Here is a 20,071-nt window from a genome sequence, read left to right on the forward strand (position 1 = left end):
AAAAGAAAATACACACACTTTAAATGAAGGATTAGAAGTATTATATTAGTGGCAGAGTAATGAATAAGAAATGGAAGGTACTAGAACTGAGAAATATTTTTTGGACTTAGGAAATATTTAGCAGTAGAATGTTAAATTTCAGTGTCCTCTGTGTGTGGGCACGAGGGACACCTGAATGATGACAATGGCCAGTCTTCAGACACTTGCAGTTACGTGCACTAGGTCATATGAAATTTTCTGGGATCAGTGCAAGTTTTCTAAATTATATTAAAAGGAATGCAATAACTCTTAGAATTTTTGAATGCTATGAATTTGGGACATATTTTATTGAAGGTGCTTAGCAGACACTGAGAAACATGAGTGAAGAAGACAAGTATTCTTCAAGTTTATTGTGTGCCGGGAGCTCCCTCGCTCCTAAAATACAATGGAGACTAAGAAAGTATCAAAGAAGTCCGGGTATGGTGAATAACTTCTGTTATGTCAGCTTGTGTCAGAATGTCAAAACACAAGAAATAAGACAAGCTGAAACCTTAATTAAGCTAGGTAAAGAAATAATAATTCAGAAAACACCAGTTTTTAGTTCAGATTTTCATTGGTGTGATAAAACATTGCTAGGAAAAACAACCTGAGGGGGAAAGGATTTATTTCAACTTACCCTTTCAGGTCACAGTCTGTCTTTGAAGGAATTCAAAGTCCAGGAACTCAAGGCAGGTCCCTGGAGGTGGAAATTGAAGCAGAAGCCATAAGTGAAGGTATAAAATAAAGTTTAGTGTTAAAAAAAAAACCCCACAGTATTGGCACAAAACTAGACATTCGAATCAATGAAACAGAATAGAAAACACAAACATGAGTGTATATAACTGCAAACATATGATATTGACAAAGAAGTCAAAAACACATTGAAACCAACATTTTTCAACCAAAATGTGTAACCTGATGTTCCCTGAAACTGCCAGAAGAAAACACAGACAGCAACTTACAAGTTGTAGGTTTGGAAAAACACTTTCTGAATACGATTCAATTTACCCAAGAAGTAAGGCCAACAATTGACAAGTGGAGTCTTGTAAACATGAAATGCTTCTAGACAGCAAAGGAAGAGATCAACAGAGTGAAGAAAAAGTCCACACAATGGGAGCAAATAATTACTGGAGGATTAATATTCATAATGTATAAAGAATTTTTATCAGGGTGATGGTGGCACATGTCTTTAATCCCAGCAATCAGGAGGCAGAAGCAGGTGGTAATCTGTGAGTTCTAGGCCAGCCTGGTCTACAGAGCAAGTTCTAGGAACCACCAAGGTTACATAAAAAAAAGAAAAGAAAATTTTATTTTAAAGAAACTAATGATCTAAATTTGAACAGAGTTCTTAACAAAGGAGATTTAATTAGCTAAGAAATATTCTTAAAAGTACTCCATCATTCTTAAAAATTAGGTGAGAGCATATTAAAACTACTTTCAGATTTCTATCTTACCCAAGTCAGATAGCACAGGTCAACAAAATAACTGACAGTGAATTCTAGCAAGAATACCGGGAAAGGCAACCCTCAGTCATAGCTGGCTACATTACAAGCTGCACCAGGCACTCTGGTAATCATTGTGGAATATTTAAAAAAAAATGGAAGAAGATTTGCCATATGACTCAGTTATATCACTCTTTAACATATGCACAAATGATTTAATTTCTTAATGTGCAGGTACTTGCTAAATTATGCTGTAGGAAATCCTACAACCAGTAGTTACTTGCCTACTGGGACATAGCCTCTTATACTATTTATGCCTATGTAGAGCATGCATCCGGCCTCTCTATTCCCACTGCGCGAGATTTGGTTTCTGTTCTCAGTTCCAGCAGAGAATTCTGATGGGGGGGGGGGGAGGGGAACAGAAAAAAAAAAACTTAAAAATGAGAAAAAAAAACACAAGACAAAAGAATAAAGTCACTTAAAAAGCCAAACTGATCAATCCATTACTTAGTAGAAACCATTACTTGGTAGAAACCTTTTAAGCTAAAAAAGAACATTTGCTGTGCATTTATGAGGATCTAGTGTGGATCCCAGCATAGCCATGTCAATGTAATCATCTCACATATGGCTATAATCTGTTGAGGGAGACTGCTTTCGCGTTTCCTGACTACTCAGACCTTAATAATCATACAGAAACTATATAAATTACAACACTGTTTGGACAATAGCTTAGGTGTATTCCTACCTATGTACTTCAAGAGGATTATGGGCATTGAAGAGGCTCCTCATACAGTTTGTTATTCATTTGGGCAAGAAATTGTTCTTGCTTGTACTGATTAATGTTGTGCTGTATGAACTGGACTTGCATGACCCACAGAAAAATGACTGTTGAACTTGCCTAAAGATGAGACCAAAATTCACTCTTCCTGCTTCAAGAAAGAGTCTGTAAAACATTCTGCAGGACACATAAAAAAGTGACTGACAAACTGGCAATATAGGCAGAACTGTCTTTGAAATTTCCTGCTTCGTGGAAAAGTCTGCTGGACTCTATGGTCCTAGAGGCTGAAGATTGGATGCTCCAATGTTACAGAAGAACTTTAGGTGACTTTTCAGGCAGTGAGATGTCGCTGTCAATTCTAGAGTATTGGAAGTATCTTATAATTCACTTCTTGTTTACTTAGGTAATATTATATCCTTCTGGGGTCTTTGATGGAGTTGAAGAATAGATAGCTATAGTTATATTTTCTTTAGTTATGATAAAAGATAAAGTAGATATAAATATTGTAACTATAATTCTTGCTTGATAACTGTCTTGGTATATGTAATTTTACTATGTTAAAATTAATACTTCTTTTTTATTTAAACATAAAAGGGGAAATTTTGTGGGAAGTCCTTTTGTATATGTGTTGCTTTTATAGGTTAAAGAATAAAGAAATTGCTTTCAGCCAATGGCTTAGCAGAGTATACGTGTGTGTGTGTGTGTGTGTGTGTGTGTGTGTGTGTGTGTGTGTTTGTGTGTGTATTTAGAGTGAGACGAGAGAGAGAGAGAGAGAGAGAGAGAGAGAACAGATGTCAGTTGGAACCTTGCCGGTAGGCCATGAGCCTAATGGTAAAATATGAAAAAGTAGAAATAGGTTAATTTAAGATGTTAAGAGCTTACAAGCAATATGATTAAGTGATTGGCCAAGCAATGACTTAATAATATAGTTTCTGTGTGATTATTTTGGAATTCTAGGCAGCCAGGAATGAACAAGTGTTTTCCTACAATAAGAAACATTGAAACATCATCCTTTATTTCATCTGCCAAAATGAAGTTAAACTAGATAACAACAGCAATGCAAACTACTGGAAATATACAAATTCACAGAGATTAAACAATATTTACACATACAAGGAACACTAAATGGACCAACTGGACATGTTATGTTTGTGTGTGTATATACATATATATATATACATATGTGTGTATGTACACATATGTATGCATATATGATGTTATACACACATATTGTTACAGATCAATAAAAGAGAAGTAATGAGCTTAGATGTTGTATATGTTGCAGGAGAGAAAGAAAAATTGGATGCAAAGAAGTGAATGGGAATGTTGTAAATATAATACTCATTATTAAATTCTCAAATGAAATAAATATAAAAATATGAAAATAAAATTTTTAGCGGACCATCCAATTGTAAGTACCTCAGCAGAAGAAAGTTTTCCCACATGGATAAATTTAAAATATAAAAATTATTTTGATTCAACCAAACAAAAGCATGACATTATGAAAATACATATAATAAAACAGTTATCAAGCAAGGATTTTAGTTACAGTTACAATATTTAGTCTATTTGTATTTGACAAAATCAAAGAAAATACTCTTTTATCTATTCTATCTTTGTGAGTCTAAAGTTTCATATTCATCTTTTACAATACCTAATGAAATCTATAGTTATAACTATCTAGTCTTGAACTCTATCAAAGATCCAAGAAAGATATAATAGTACCTAAGTAACCAGGAAGTATATTGCAAGCAACTTCCTAAACTCTAGAAATTACAGAGACATCTGTCTACCTGGAGAGTCACCCGAAGTTTTTCTGTAATGTTGGGGCATCCATCTTCAGGCTATAGACCTAGAGTGTCTGGCAAATTTCTCAGTGAAGCAGGAAATCTTAAAGGACTGTCTCCTTTCATATCTAATATATATGATAGTAGTTTTGTAATCTTAACCTGTGACTTAGACACCTAAGGTCTGTTTTTTTGAAAGAGAATAAGCAGCGTATATTTTCAATTAGTTTAGTACCTCACTTGTTATTCTGCCCACTATTTTTCTTATGACTTTTATATGGAAGAGATTATTTGTTGTCCATGGATAAAATATAATTATAAAATTTAAGCAATTAAGATAATTTTTATATGTACATGATATTGTAGAAAAATTAGGTGATTTTTTTCCACTGGATTTGTATTATTTAAGCTGTAAAACTCACTACCACACTATACAATATTACTTAATCTCAAATATTAATATTGCCTGGATGTTACAATTATATTAACATTTTAAAATACCAAAACTGTAACAATCAAAGTTATGAATAAAAGAAAAATTTGCATCAAAAGCAACAAATATATATATACACACATATACAAGAATTTTCAAATTTTTATTTTTAAAAATATGGAAAGGCATTCATTATTCAGTATAGTTTTGTCTTCAAGGCATCACAACTTTGCTATAAGGGATTTCATAGAAAAATTATAAATATGAGTCAGTTAAATTTATGTATTTGGATGTGTGGCCCACAATTCTTACATAAAATGAAATAATTCAAATGTACTTCATGAAACTATTATACGTTGGAGAGAGTTATCATATCTGGTAAGTTCGAGCACAGTATTACAGCAAGTGGTTAGCTGTTTGGAATTTTTTTGTTTTCTTAATTATTGGCCTCATGTTATATATTTCCTTTCCAAGCTTTTATGTAGTCTATAAAGTAGTACAAAGCATAATCTTAGGTTAAATATTCTTATGAATTTTTCAAATATATTAGTAATAAAGGTTTTCTTAAATATTTGCCTTTTGGAAAAATATTTATATTCCTTGAAATAATTTACTTGTGAATGAATAACACACTTCAGACATATTCACTTGTATTTTTTTAATGGTCCTATCTAAACCACTCCACGCATCATCACCAAACTCTACAAGAGTGCTGGAAAACTCACAACTCATTTTATGCTTAAAAATTAATGAAAAATAAATTAACTTTGTATTATGAAGAAGTGAAGTGGCATACCAGATTTATGTGATAACGCAGCAAATTCCTGGACTACTAAATGTACTGAGTAATTCATTATTTCCTTTGCTGACAGACATGATCAAATGGTAGAAGTTGTATAATTATTCTTCTTGGAAAGGAACTTACCCTTCCTGGAATTAGAGGAGATTTGAAATGTGGTGGTATGTTATATTTTCTGTATTCAGAAATGTTTTCAGAATTTCCAGAAATTTCACTTGAGTGATAAGCTTAATAGCATAATTATGTAAAAATAGATTTCAAGAGACATGATCACTTTTCACTGAAATTTTAATGCATTCCTTGGATTGATTGTAATGCAATATTCCAAGTTCATTTCTTAGCCTGTGCATTATAAAAAGTCCATAATCTAGGAGTTAACACTAGCATAAGAGACAAGGAATTGAGTTTTGTGTTTGCTTTTAACAATATCATCCACTGAGTGTAAGAGCAATAACTGTATCTTTGTCTTTCACAGGAGCTGTATATAGTCTAGTGTAGAACAAAGACCAGAGAGTATGATGTGTTTTTCAGGTATTTTCTCTTCTGAGAAGAGAATGTTTAATTCTCCAATTACATGATAAGCAAACCAACCTGATTAACTACAATTTTTCCTTATAGTGAAACAATAGGGAAGTATTTGTTTTTAGACAGTATCCAAAATAAGTATAGTTTTCATTGTTTTCCTAGGTATTATATGGATGATTTTGAGGTTACACTTGTGTCTGTTCATATTAATTAGCAGAATATATGAAATATTCATTTATGCTATTCTTTATATACCTATGGCACAGAACAGTTTATTATTAGACAAAGAACTGTGATTGGTCTAAACTATATATTCAGCAATAATCTTTTCTTCATTTGGGAATACATAGTAATTTGCTAATTAGGACTACATGGTATGTTTTGGGATGTTAGAAGTGAATGAAGAGTAAAAATCTTAGTAGCAAAATTATATCCAGTTGAAAATTTCTAATGTGAGGAATGACTATATTTTTTTTTTTTTTTGGTTTTTTGAGACAGGGTTTCTCTGTGGTTTTGGAGCCTGTCCTGGAACTAGCTCTTGTAGACCAGGCTGGTCTCGAACTCACAGAGATCCACCTGCCTGTGCCTCCCGAGTGCTGGGATTAAAGGCGTGCGCCACCACCGCCTGGCCGACTAACTGTATTTTAATTAATTATTTATTTATTATTTATTGACACTTTTGTTAAGCATGTCCACTTTAACAAACATAGTTTAAGCCTGTTTAGAAAAAGAGAAACCTAATTAAGGATTTCACTGAAACAGATACGCATTATTGCTAATTTTATGAATCTATCAGTCCCTCAGAATTAAATGATGATGTAAATTTTTATAAAATCATGTAATCCTTACCTCCTTCAGAAGGGCAATATGATTCATGTTTAAAGCAGCCAGCTTTTTTTATTGTCTGTGTTTATTTTGAGATTTCCATCACATCCTGTTCTATTTTCATTTATGCAGGGCCTCGTTGATAGGGATCCCCAATGTTTGTGAAATCTATTTTATTCATCTGATTTTGGAAAATCTTAAAATATTGATGGTTAATAATGCCTTTCCCAGTTGTAGATAGAGGAGACTTCTCCCCCTTTTTGGTTTTAAGGACCTCTTTTAGATATTGGTGATGCCCTTTGACAATCACTTGACCCTGAAGGTTGTATGGAATCCCAGTGGTATGGCATATATTTTATCTCTGGAAGAATTCTTTTAGTTCTCTCCATGTCCTCATGTCCTCAGTTGACATGAATTAAGTCGTGCATTTGGGTAGCATTTTCTATGGGCAGACTTGAGACCTCTAGGAGACAGGCCCCTGAAGATGCAGCATCCGCAGCAGCATTCCCTTGGGAAATAAGGCCAGGGAGGTCTTGGTGTCCTCTGAGATGTTGAATATATATGATTTTTTTCAACCTCCTAAGAGTGATTCAGGTTGTATATTGAGTGGATCCTCCACAAGGTAAATTTTTGGTAATCTTTGTCTTGTTCCCCCCTACAGGGAAAATTACAAAGGTGGCCTCATTCTTCCCACTGTCTGTGCAACCAGTGAATGCTTAGGGCAGGCTCCTACAAGAAAAAACTAAGGGGACACTTCAGTGTAGTTCTTGATATAGCTTCACTAACTGTAATTCCCCAACCATGGTTTTAATGGCTGTGTTTGTGCCCTTCGCTAACAGTCATCTCTGGATTGCTTCCCTTAGTGGAAATCGTGTTTGGACAACCTGGCACTGCATACACTGTGTGGTGCATTCAACTGGGGCCCCAGGGTTTCTCGGGTTTTTTTTTCTCCTTTTCTCTTTTCTTTTTTCTTTTTTCCTCCACTGTGAAAAGCCACTCAACTCAGAGCAGCCTCTTGCCTCTCTGGCTTTGGAGTCACTCCAACCAGAGTCAGGCTTTAGCACCCCAACTGTAGGTACAGGACACTCCCCTACAAGGCCTGCAGTATTTGCCATCTATTTACACTCCACCTACAGAGGGGAGACATCTCCCTATAGGCCGTGTGGTATCACTGTTTTTGTGGGTTTTCATGGTTTCAGCTATGGGTAGCAAACTATCCATATCATCAATCCAGCCTCCATCTGGGATGCATTTTAGAGGCTCTAAAACCTCAGGCCTTAATGCCGTACTTCTTCAGCACCTACCCTCACTCAGTTGATCTTCCCTCACTGCTGTCTCCAATGTTGAGATAGACCACCTGGTTCTGTAGGAATTTAAATAAAACTAATTATAAGGTATAGTCTAAGAAAACTCTTCCCCCAATAAACAGGAATACTTGTAAACCTCAGTTTAGGGGGCTGGAGAGATGGCTCAGCGGTTAAGAGCACTGCCTGCTCTTCCAAAGGTCCTGAGTTCAAGTCCCAGCAACCACATGGTGGCTCACAACCATCTGTAATGAGGTCTGCTGCCCTCTTCTGGCCTGCAGGCATACACACAGATAGACTATTGTATACATAACAAATAAATAAATATAAAAAAACCCCTCAGTTTAAAAGCATAAAATCAACATTTGTAAATACAAAAATGTATGATATACTTTAAAAGTATTCTAAAGAATGTACATACTCTTTTAAAGAGATTATATGGAAAGAATGGATTCAAAGGGTTTTTCAATTTTATCACATACATAGTTATCCTAACAATACAATTAAGTTAAGAAACGCCAACTATAAAAACAACATGATCAGAAAAAGAGTACATGCCCTAACTAACTATCCATGAATTAAAGTGAAATGTTTAGAACTAAAAAGCTACCAAAAACATATTACATATCAAAAGGTTTGATAATCATCTAAAATTACTACCAAGAACATACTGCACTTCAGGATGCGTGATGGGCACCTCAAATGACATTTATGACTAACTTCTTACAACACTGTTGGGATTTTGACAAAGAATGTATAGATCTGGCTGTACTAGAACACACTATGTAGGCCTTATGTGACTTTGGCAGGCTTTACTGTCTTGCCTCTGTCCCATGAGTGGTGAAGTTTCAGATCTGATCCCCCATAGTGACCTTATTTCTCATTTGCAAAGAAGTTTTAAAAGGCATTAAGACATGGTAGTGGTGCCCCACAAAAAATGCTAGTTCGGAATTGTGCTTTTTATCTGCTTAGGTGTTTCTACAAAAAATTTTGACACGAGTCATATAGAATTGACATGTGACCATAGTACATTCCTGTGTCTGTAATTATAGCCTGGATTTGTAACTCAAGGAAATACAAAGCTTTGATGTTAGAAACTTGTCTATTTTCATGATTTTAAAGTTGAAATGTAGTGGAGCAAATCTCAAATATAAGGTCTTTCATGACATCAGAAGTCATATAATACATTTAAGTTCATGAGTTCATTGTTTTCTCACAATCCAGGTAAATAGACTAACTCAAATTTCTGAAAGATAGTTTTGGAATCAAGGCTGTATGAGCGTCAGGCATCAAAGAGTTTCTTCTTGTCATCATAATCTTTAAATTATAATAGTTTTTTTTGTGTGTTTGTGTTTATGGAAAACACTTTTAACAAAATATATCTTTCAAAGCATATACCAGTTATAACATTTCTAAAGGGCATAAAGCCATAGTCATGTAAGTTCTTAGGTCTAAACAGTTTTCCTATGAGTTTGAGAACTGAAAACTCAATATAAAATCAATTACTTGAAGTGATGTTATATGAAAATCTGACATTTTTGATAAGTGTCTTTTTAGCTATGATTTCATCTTCTATTTGTAATACTCAATTTAAAACCTCTTTGAAATAGTCTAGCTGTCTAAATTTATTTTATGTTTAGAAACACTTCAGTTTCTAGTTCAAACTGCCTTCATTGATTTGAACCCTTTGAAGAGTATTTAATACTCCCTTTATTACAGTTCTACAGTAACAAAGAAAGACCACTCACTCATCATATTTCTGATGGTTGAGAAGCACATGATCCATCATCAGATGATTTTATATAGCTGAGGCTCTGTTCTTGTCTTCTTGGATGTCTTCTAGACATATTCATTATAATTAAAAGCATGAGATATGTCCTATAAATAAATATTCCCCTGAATTTCAAGCTTTTTGTGGTTGGTCAATATACAGACCAAAGTTCACTACCTTAGGAATTAAAACTTTATACCAAATTTAGACATCAATATCAGTGAAAATTTGTTCTCTGGACTCATTTACAATTTTATTTATTAGTGATTAACTTTTGAAAGTATTGTTTCCATAGTTGGTTTGGAATGAGGCCTAGTGATCACCATTAGAATTTATCTGTCTGGTGTGTGGCCTTTTCTTTGGGGTCTTTTTTTTAAGTGTGTAGCTATCAGAATCAGGCTAGGTCATCTAATTGCATTGCCAAGAACAAGAAAGAAAATACATTTTTTTTTCTCTGAACCTGATGTCACAGTTTAGGATTTCTATACAAAGACAAAGGAAAATCAAGGCTAGTGGCTAATTAGATTGAAGTTTAGGTGAGAAACTCTTTAAAAATCAATGGAAGTTGAAATTGTTGGATTATGGGTTACTGTCTAAACCAACTGAAACCTAACTCAATATAAACTGTGAAAAAACATAAACCTTACCTAAAGGAATTACTAAACGTACTTTTACCAGGGATTTTCTACTTAGTAAAATGCATTCTCCTTGCTGTAATGTTGCTAAACCCCTTTCAGTAAATTTTCCTTATACTGACTCAGTAGGGGATGAAGTGCTTACACTCTGGTCTGCCAGCTTCATGAATCCCTGAATACTTTGGACTTGTTAAAACGCCCATGTGCTCACATAATCTTTTACCATTCTACACAATAAACATGGGATATTCTCATTAATAATCTTTTTCTATATGTTTACGTTTTACCAAACAGACATGAGGAATTATACCTCTTTGCAGTTTGTTCTACGTTTTCTCTTATTATCTCTTACCCTTGTTACTTTATATCATTTAAAAAAAAATTATATCTTTTTCATATTCTTCTAATATACCAATGGTCTTTCTACTATTCAATTAAGAGTTCTTTTAAGTTTTTATTGATGCATGTCATATATCCGTCATCCTAGAACACCCTATTTTTTCTGTATTGGTCATTGAATTTTTTGTCACTAGGCTTATTCTTAATTATGAATGCCCAGTCTTAGCTTTGCTTATTTCTAGCCAATTTTTCTAACTTAAATTATCCCATTTCGTTTTACATTTTGCCTCTGGGTTTTTACCTTTCTCTATTCTATCTGTCTTTCTTTCCTTCATACTCTGTGGCTGATTATGTGGCTAGTGACTGGCTCTTGCATCTTCCTCTCCTCTTTTTCTCCCCCTTCATTCGTTTCCCTTAATTTAGCCTCCTATTTATTCTCTCAACATTCCAGCCCCACCTGTCTTTCTCTTCCTAGCAATTGGTCATTCAGCTCTTTATTAGTCCAATCAGGTGTTGTAGGCAGGCAAGGCATCATCACAGCAGTACAGAGCTATACAAATGCAACATAAAAGAATGCAATACATCTTTGCGTCATTAAACAAATATTCCATAGCATAAATAAATGTAACAAATCATAAACTAATATTCTACAAAAAGCTTGTTGTTAGTGCTTACTAAAATTGTACAGTGTAACCTTATGGAGCAGGAACAAATTGAGCTTTCTCTTTTACTTTTGATATTATAATTATACCACTTCTCTCTTTCCTTTTCTACTTCCATAACCTCCCATGTATCTCTCCTTGCTCGATTTCAAATTCATGACATTTTTTCACTGATTACACACACACAAATGCACACACATAATAAGCATGTTTATTATTTATTAAACATGATTAATAAATATAAATGTTTTTTTGAGTTTATAGGCTATTTGTATGTATGTTTTCAGGGCTGACCATTTAGTATTGGATAACCAATTGTTATGCTATTCCCTGAGGAAGAATATTCCTCCCACTCTCAGCATTCCTTAGCTACTTAAAATTCTTTAAAACCACCACTTTATTAAAACAATGTAACTATACTATAAATGTTTGTCCTGATACTCACAGATAATTGTAGTGTTCACCCCTCATCAAGGAAACTTCTCTTTTCAAGAGAAAAAAATCATTATAGAAAACTTCAATCAATAAAAATGGAGAGTTGTGGAGCCCAGTCCTAATAAATACATCTACAAACAATCACACCTTAGGCTCATGGAACACTGTGAGAGAGGACATATATAGATTGCCGTGACACTGTGTTTTGTAGTAACGTTAGAAGCTATATCCACAAGTCTCACCAACATGACTGCCTAAACAAAAGTTGAACAAGTAAAATTTTCTCAATCCTACAAAGAACTACTGACAAAAGTCTGTTTTGAAACCAGAACCCACAAAATAAATGATTTCACAATGCACCAAACAATTTCCCTTTAGTGTTTGAAGGAGGAGATGTCATTGAGAAAAATATAAATAACTTAAAATAATAAGCAAATATGTCTCAAATCAATCTCTCAGTTTTCTAATAACACTGTCATTTGTGCTCATATACCAAAAACGAGTAAGGGATAACAAGGTGAATAGTCCTCCTAACTCACAGAAATCAGGATAGTTTGACAAGCTCTGTATGAATGCCACGTAGAGGGCAGTTGCTCCTTAGTCATAGTTCATCAGGCAAATAAGTTTTTCTTATCTTAATATAGGAGAGACAAAATAATCTAATCTTATCTACAACAATGTTTTGCAGCAGACAACAAAATGCTATTAGGTAATTAATCCCAACTGGTAATTTAAAGGAGACATTCAAGTATGTAAGTCTTTATATAGTTGTTTTTTCTTTCCATCCAGTCTGCTGAAAGTGTCGAGTTTTAAATGAAATTAACATAACTATTTTGTGAGAAAAAGATTAACCAACATATTAAGTTCAAGTGGTCTAATATGTAGACCTGAATTTCATCAATATAAACATCACATAAAAACGTAAGTATATCTTCTCTTTATATTCTTGAACATGTAAAGGAGATAAATTAGAGAAAAATTGCCATTACCTAATTATTCATTGTTATGTTTTTGTGTTTAATTACAGGCATTGAAAGCTACAAATCACTATGACTACAAGTCAGAGGCTGACTTCAGTTTGTATACTTGGTTTTTGTATTTCAGTAAGATTTTTGAACATAAAAAAAACCTTAGTCCAGCAACCTTTTACTCTTGAGCAAGCACAATGAAGAAATTTATCAATTCTGTCAACTACAACTTCCCATTCCCAAAGCTGATTGATATGATTGTTGGAATAAAGAGAGACCTTGATTTCAAGATGATGACTTAAAAGCGTATATTTGATTAGTTTGCCTCTAAACTTCTTACTCAAATGACTAAATAAATGAAGCAATTCTACAAAATACAATAAAGAAGGGGTTGGATGTAGGGAAATACCATCAAGCCTGTGTGGTAATGCGTTTAACAGAAAGTTAACCTGCAAATCAGTTTAAATAGAATATTCAAAAACACTCCAAGTCAGAGCACCAGGTAGTAGAAATAAACCATAGGCAGGAAATGGTCAGGCTACAAAGGTTGAAGCACAGCTCTTAGAATATGGAGAGAGAGGCTTGACAACACCAAAGAAGTCTGCATTGTGTTCTCATCAAACCTTCTCAGAGGTACAACTGCAGGACCCTTTATTGCTTGGACGAAGTTCACACTAGACCAGTTGTGATGGGATGTAAAGGGAGCTTTGCTCCAAAGCTAAGTCCCAGCTACCACACAACTCCCATGGCGGTGCCTGCTCCTGTCTGCACAGGTTTTTCTCATGGATTCTCCCTCCAGTGTTCTGTGGTTCACAGAAATCACAGCGCCCAATTACCAATGGCAGGCTTCACACAATGGAACCTTTTCTTTTTCCTTGTGAAGAACTAAGCAGAAAAGGAAATATCAGGCACAGAAGCTACTCTCTAAAAAGCATTTACATGAGGATTAACACTTACATACTAACTCTTTCAATTACAATAAAGTTCAAAATGTCAATGAATTCCAAAGAAATTCTGGCTGAGCCTGATTGTTAATGAAAAAGTTGTAAACTAAAACCTTACTTAAGGATTGTATTGAATAGGGAAACACAGTAAACAGGAAAGCACTGTTGGCTTGATGAGTCTCTTTGAGAAGGAAAAGCAAAGGGCAAACAAGATCTAATGAACACGGAGTGAGGGTAAATTTACCATTGATCTTACATACACAGAATATGCATAAGAAAAAGAAATATTTTGAGGATATTTCCTAGAGAAATATAAACCTAACATTTCCTAGAGAAATATAAAAAAAGAAAATGAAAAATAAAGAAAGATTTAGCACCTCAGATCTACAGAACCCACACGGTGTAAGGCAAAGCTTTGCCTGTTCTGAGTCAACGTGTCCTCCTCCTTTATATGAGACTAGGTTGATTAATTTTTGAAATAATCTATATTGGATCCCTTTCTCCATGATTCAGAAAACTTCATTAACCCTGATAGATTTTCAGACAGCAAATATAATCTTAACAAAATCCTCTATTAGTAATGAGATGTAAAAATGAAATGGATGGGGAGTAGGCTGCCAGATGCAATCATATGCACAGTTTTTTATAGGGGATTTGAAATGTTCTGGATCATCTTTCCTCATTCCACCTACTGACTTAATCACCACCATTAACAACTTGATCAATCCTTGAGCTTAGTGAAGCCTCCTAGAAACTCTTAAGCACGACATTTGGAAAGCTTCAAGTTGGTGAACATGAGAAGGTCCCTAGGAGTTAAAATGGTGAGAGGAGACAGGAAACTGAATTCTCCTTTTCCACCGTTTGCTTATGCCTCTCTCCCATTTGTCTGCTCTGGAATTTTATCTTCTTAAGCTGAATAAGTAGTATACTAAGAAATATATTTTCTTCACTTTAGTGCTATATTCTAATAGATAGAGCCTGAGGGGGGAACTATGGGAGTCTCTAGTTTATAGGCAGTGAGTCAGATGCATACGTGCAAATTTGGGCTTACACTGCCCTTTGGTTATATATGGTGATGGGTATGTAGGGTTGCCATCTTAAATGATGGGTCCTGGGTTAAGCAATGGCTTTATTTCAGGACTAACTTCAGTCCTGACACCTAATCAGTGCCCAGCAAGGAACTGAACTAAATTTTCCTGGCACCTCCATCATTCAGTGCTCTCTGCTATAGACTGAGAGAAATAAGAGCTGTGTTTTCAGCTGTTAGAACAAATACAAGGAAAGAAAATTTATTGAAATACTTCTGCATTTTTCCTCATTTTTCTCTTTTTTCATATTCACCCTTGACTCCGGATGGTCAGTGTAATTATACTTAATGTAAAAATCATCTGATGTAACACTCTGTCAAAGCAATACAGTCCTCAAGCTTTGAGGTTTTGGAAGATGGGTGATTAAGAAAAATATGTTTATGGGTACTCTTCGAGAGAGGGTAGGCTTGTGCAGATGGGCTGGGAGATGGAACAATTAGAGAAGGAAATGGGGAACTATCGTGATGCAAGTAGCTGCTGAAATTAATGTACATATCAAGTTAGAAGTCTACATTAACATAATCCTCAGGAGTAAAGAAACTAAAAAGCCCATTCATTAACTAGCTAGGTTAAAATTCAAGACCCAGTGTATGTAAATTTTGATTGAAATTTCAAAACCGGAAGCAAACGAACTTTTACCCACAATCTATAATTCCAAAATGTAAATATAATTTAAGTATACTGAAGCAAGGTTAGAGGCTTCTTGCAGCTTCCCTCCATCCCCCTCACACCCAGCACAGGCTAGCCTGGAGCATGTAGTCTCCCTACCTCAGGTGCAGTGCTGAGGTTTCAGAATGCATTTCTGGCATATGTTTTCATCATCATTTCTAGTCTTGTTGATAACTAACTTCATTTTCTCTAAATTGTCTGCTCCAAGTACAATGGTTCCCTCAAAGTTTTTCATTTTTTAATTGTTTTTAGACCCATAGTTTGATTTTGCAGCTGTGTCCTGTTCTTTTAATTGATTCTTGTTACAAAAATGAGTGAAACATTCCGAAAGATGTCGTAGTTTTAATTAGGATACTATTTTCCTAGAACCAGTCTGCCTTTCACTTTTTCATCCAGCTCAGGAATCTTCACAGCTGGCTTTCTGATCAAGCACCCATTCCTTGGCTTTGATAAAAGACTTTATACAGTCTAAAACATGTAAGGCTTTCTCCAGGGAGTTTGCCATTCTGTACTTTTCTTTAGCACTTATTACCATTAGCCAGTCGCTGAATGCCTTTTTGGTGCTTTGGCTTGGCTTATCTTCCTATGTGATTTTTGTTTGTTTGTTTCCAGCTAATCTTTCCTTTTGTATTGTAGTATATTCTGGTCCTCCTAGATGCTTATGCCCTAACTCTCACTCAGGGAAAGGAAATAAATACAGGGCAAACTTACCAGAGAGAATTCAAGGACTTAGTCTCCTAAGTATTTGAAAATACAGGTATACAAACATTTCTACAAAAGGCCAATATTTTATTTTATTTTATTTTTTTACTTTTGGGAATTTCATAGTATGTATTCCAAATTCCATTCATCTCTCTAATCCCATCCTTTTAGTCCTCTGCCCTTGCAACCTCCCCTCAAAACAAAACCAAATTGAAAAGAAAACCCAAAACCCAAACAAAATAAGGAAACAAAACACCAAATAATCAAAACAAAAGAAGAAGGAGGAGGAGGAGAAGGAGGCAAAAGAGGAAGAGGAGGAGGAGGAGAGGAAGAAGTAGAAGGAGGAGAATCTTTTCATGGAAGTTGTAGCGTGGTTCATTGACTCTTACCATTTCCTCTTTAGTCTGTTCATAATTACTTGCAACTGTTCATTACCAGGAACCACTGGTCTGGCTGGAGGCCTCTGGTTTCTGCTATACCATGATAATGGACTCTCACTAGGGCTCTTCTTGGATATCCTGTTGCTGTGCTGTGTCATAGGTATCCTGTAGTTTTAGATCTGTAGGTTTGTTCCCTTCACATACTCCAACAGTTCGTAGATTAGGTTGATATTTGAGTGAGCCAACTCTTTGCCCTTGTTTGGGTCTGGGTGTTAGCTGGCTTGATGAGCTTGTCAGCTTTCTCTCATCACCACAACTCAGGGGAGCTTTCCAGCACTGCCTGAACTAGCTCACCCACCTACAGCAAGAAGGAGAGCCAGTTCCCCTGCTCTTAGGTCCTTAGATTAAAGTCACCCACACTCACTCCACCAGGGCCAGCTCTATTGTTGTGAAAAGGGCCATCCATAATGTAAAACGTTTCTGAAAGAAGAATTCACAGCATGCTAGTCATATCTCAGGGCATTTGGTGATTTCTAGAGGCAAATCTTTTTTTTTTCCACAGACATCGCTGTAAAAAATATCAAATGAATAGCTATTTCTGTGATTAATTAGTAAAATTGTCCTTAATACTACAATTAAATATGTGCTATTTTTTAGTTATAACTATTGTGTATACTTTAATTACTCTTTTTTATTCTATTCTATTCTATCCACTCTCTTAAAAAAAAAAAACAGGCATAAAGTATTGAAGACTCTTCCAAGATGGTTATTAAATGCTAAGAGGCACTCACCTGATTTCCCACTTGATGTAAAGTATCTAAACTTGAATTTAAATAAAGATTACTTTCTTCAATAAAAATTATGTATTTTATTATGTGGTAAGATGTTTAAAACTTTTCAGATTGCTTTTTAATGTTATAGGAAGAAGAATACTTTTGCTACTAGGTCAGTATATGTCTCCTAATTTTAACAATAGATTGTTTTTTTAGTATACTGTGACACAAAAGTTTCAGACAAAAATTATTGAATATATACTTCAAAGGTAAGTTGTATTTTCCCCAAAATGGTAAAGTATAGGACATAATATTAAGAAAATAGTAAATAATATAGGCAGTTTAATCAAAGGGATAGTAAATACCAAGTTATGCCTTCATCATTTCTAGAGTGTAGAGCCTGAGAAACACTTGCTAGTTGAACTAACTTTGATCTAGTTAACACCTCTCTCTCTCCCTTGTCCCCATCTTCATTATTCTGCTTAAAGTAGTTGTGGTAAAAATACTGAGAAATCATCTCAAAGAGAATCATTCAACCTTGCCTGTTCCATCTTCAGCAGCAATCTTGCAGGCATGTACACTTGTATAGTCTTACATAGGCAACCAAATTGTTGAGATGTGCAACATTGTTGTCATGGTGAAAGGACAGTTTCCGAACACTTCCTCCTTTTGTTTCTGGCTCTTATAATCCTTCCTACTCCTATTATGCAGTGCTCTCTCAACCCTGGGTGTGGAGGCGATAGTATAGGTGTAATATTTGGGTATGAACATGCCACAGTTATTGATTCTCTGCACTTTGTCTGGCCATTTTATCAACAATGTGAATAACCAGAATGGAGGAACAGATGGTCTCCACACTCTTGCCTGATTAATAATTTTATGTGCTAACAATCCTGCCCTAAACATATCTCTTTGCTGTAAATATTGACCTTCCAGTTCTTGCTTATGTTTGGACACACCTCTTTACTGAGGTTTCTTTTCTTCTACTGCAATAGTTCTCGCATATTTATCTTTACTATTGCAGCTAATTCCCAGCTCTGAATCTCTTTGGAAACACAGTTTTCCAATGCCAATGTAAACACTCTGTGGTAGTATGTGTGAAATGTTTGCACTTACATTTCAGCTAATAGGAGATTATCTGAAGATGTTTGATAAGAATAGTGGATTTCCTCTTTGGAGTATAAATAGAAATTTATATTACCCACAAATATGTTTAGAGATAGACAAATAATATATAGAGTCATAAATTTTCAGGCATTCAAAAAGTTGAAAATCCCCTCTGTAACCCTTGTAAAATGAACGTGTGATAATCTACATGGTCAATTTGATATTGAACTCTGTGCGCTTTGCCAGTCATGCCAAAGAAAGCTGTAGCTTACAAAGAGACTAATGTTCCTGCCAAAATCAGGCGACAACATGGGGAACAAGGAAAGTTGAAATGATTGTCTAGAACCCAAAAACTGCAAAAGAACTCTCGCACAATAGGCACTGTGTTCTTATTACTGAAATGAACTGTTGGTTTGATATCTCTATTACATACCACCAAAATAAGTTTTGATTTCCCCCCTGGATGTACATGCAAAATTTAAAAATGAATCCTTCTCTATCTCACTCTCTCTAGGTTCTTTTTTCACACACCAAACTTTTTCTTTCACTGTCCAGCCTCTCTGCCATTTTCTGTCCTGATACAGCACATCATTGTGCTGTGCCTTTTCACATTTCTGTTAGTCAGGGAGGATTTTAAATTATAAAATCCGCAAATAAACATAAGACATTAATGCCTTCTTCACTTAGAAGGAGCAGTGTGAATTTTTGGAAACATAATTTTAATATATTTTAACATAGAATTGATTATGATAAGAAGCATACAGATTTCATAACTAATATATCTTTATGATCATTATGTCCAGTACTTTACTTAAGTTATTTGCTTATTTTCCAGATAAAAATATTGTATGCATTATGGACAGATAGACTAGAAACAGAACATATGGTTTTATTCCGAAAGCCCTTAGAAGCCAGTAGAGGGCATAGAAGAAACATTTCGTACACAGGGAAAAGAGAACTATTCACTGAATACAAAAATGCTCTCTCCCCAGTAGAGACAGAGATCAAGCATTACAGCAGAAAGGAAAAGAAAACTCTATCTGAACTTAAAATTTCAAGAACTGTTTAACTGATACTAATTTTAGGGGAAGAAAAGACAGAAGCACATGTTGCATCAAGAGACTTACTTGTCTGGGTTGCTATGTCCTGATTCTTCTTAGGGCAATGACTTATCCAATAGAAATGGTAGAACCTGGTCTACTTTTTACGTCTGCCTTTGGCACAATATACAACTTCAGAAAAAACATAAAATGACACAGGTTCTCTTTGTACTGTGATTGTAATGTCAATAAATAGAAATGTCAGTTAAGTCTCATCTCAGGGTATGGGTAAGTAGCAATGTGTGTGCTCTGTGGTACAAGGTCATGGGGTCCATCAGTACTTGACAAAAACTAAGATTACATTTTATGAGGGTTATTTGTGTTGCTGTGGTGAAGCTATTACTGTGTGGCACTGTGGCATTCTTACAGAAACAAGTGCTATATGGCTAATGTGGCCTTCTAGGAACTGGCAATCAGAAATAGAAGGAAATGCCGACAAAAGCTTGCACAGGGGGAAAATAGCAAAACCCTCTGTAATCACCAGAGAAAAAGTGTCCCCTTGAGCCATGTTACATTTTTTAAAAGTAGTGTGATGGTCTCAGGGCAGAAAAATGTAGAGTTTTAGTTTTAATGTGCTTTTTCCCCCC

The sequence above is a fragment of the Chionomys nivalis genome, chromosome 22 (genome assembly GCF_950005125.1).
Source record: "Chionomys nivalis chromosome 22, mChiNiv1.1, whole genome shotgun sequence".
In the NCBI taxonomy this organism is placed as follows: Eukaryota; Metazoa; Chordata; class Mammalia; order Rodentia; family Cricetidae; genus Chionomys; species Chionomys nivalis.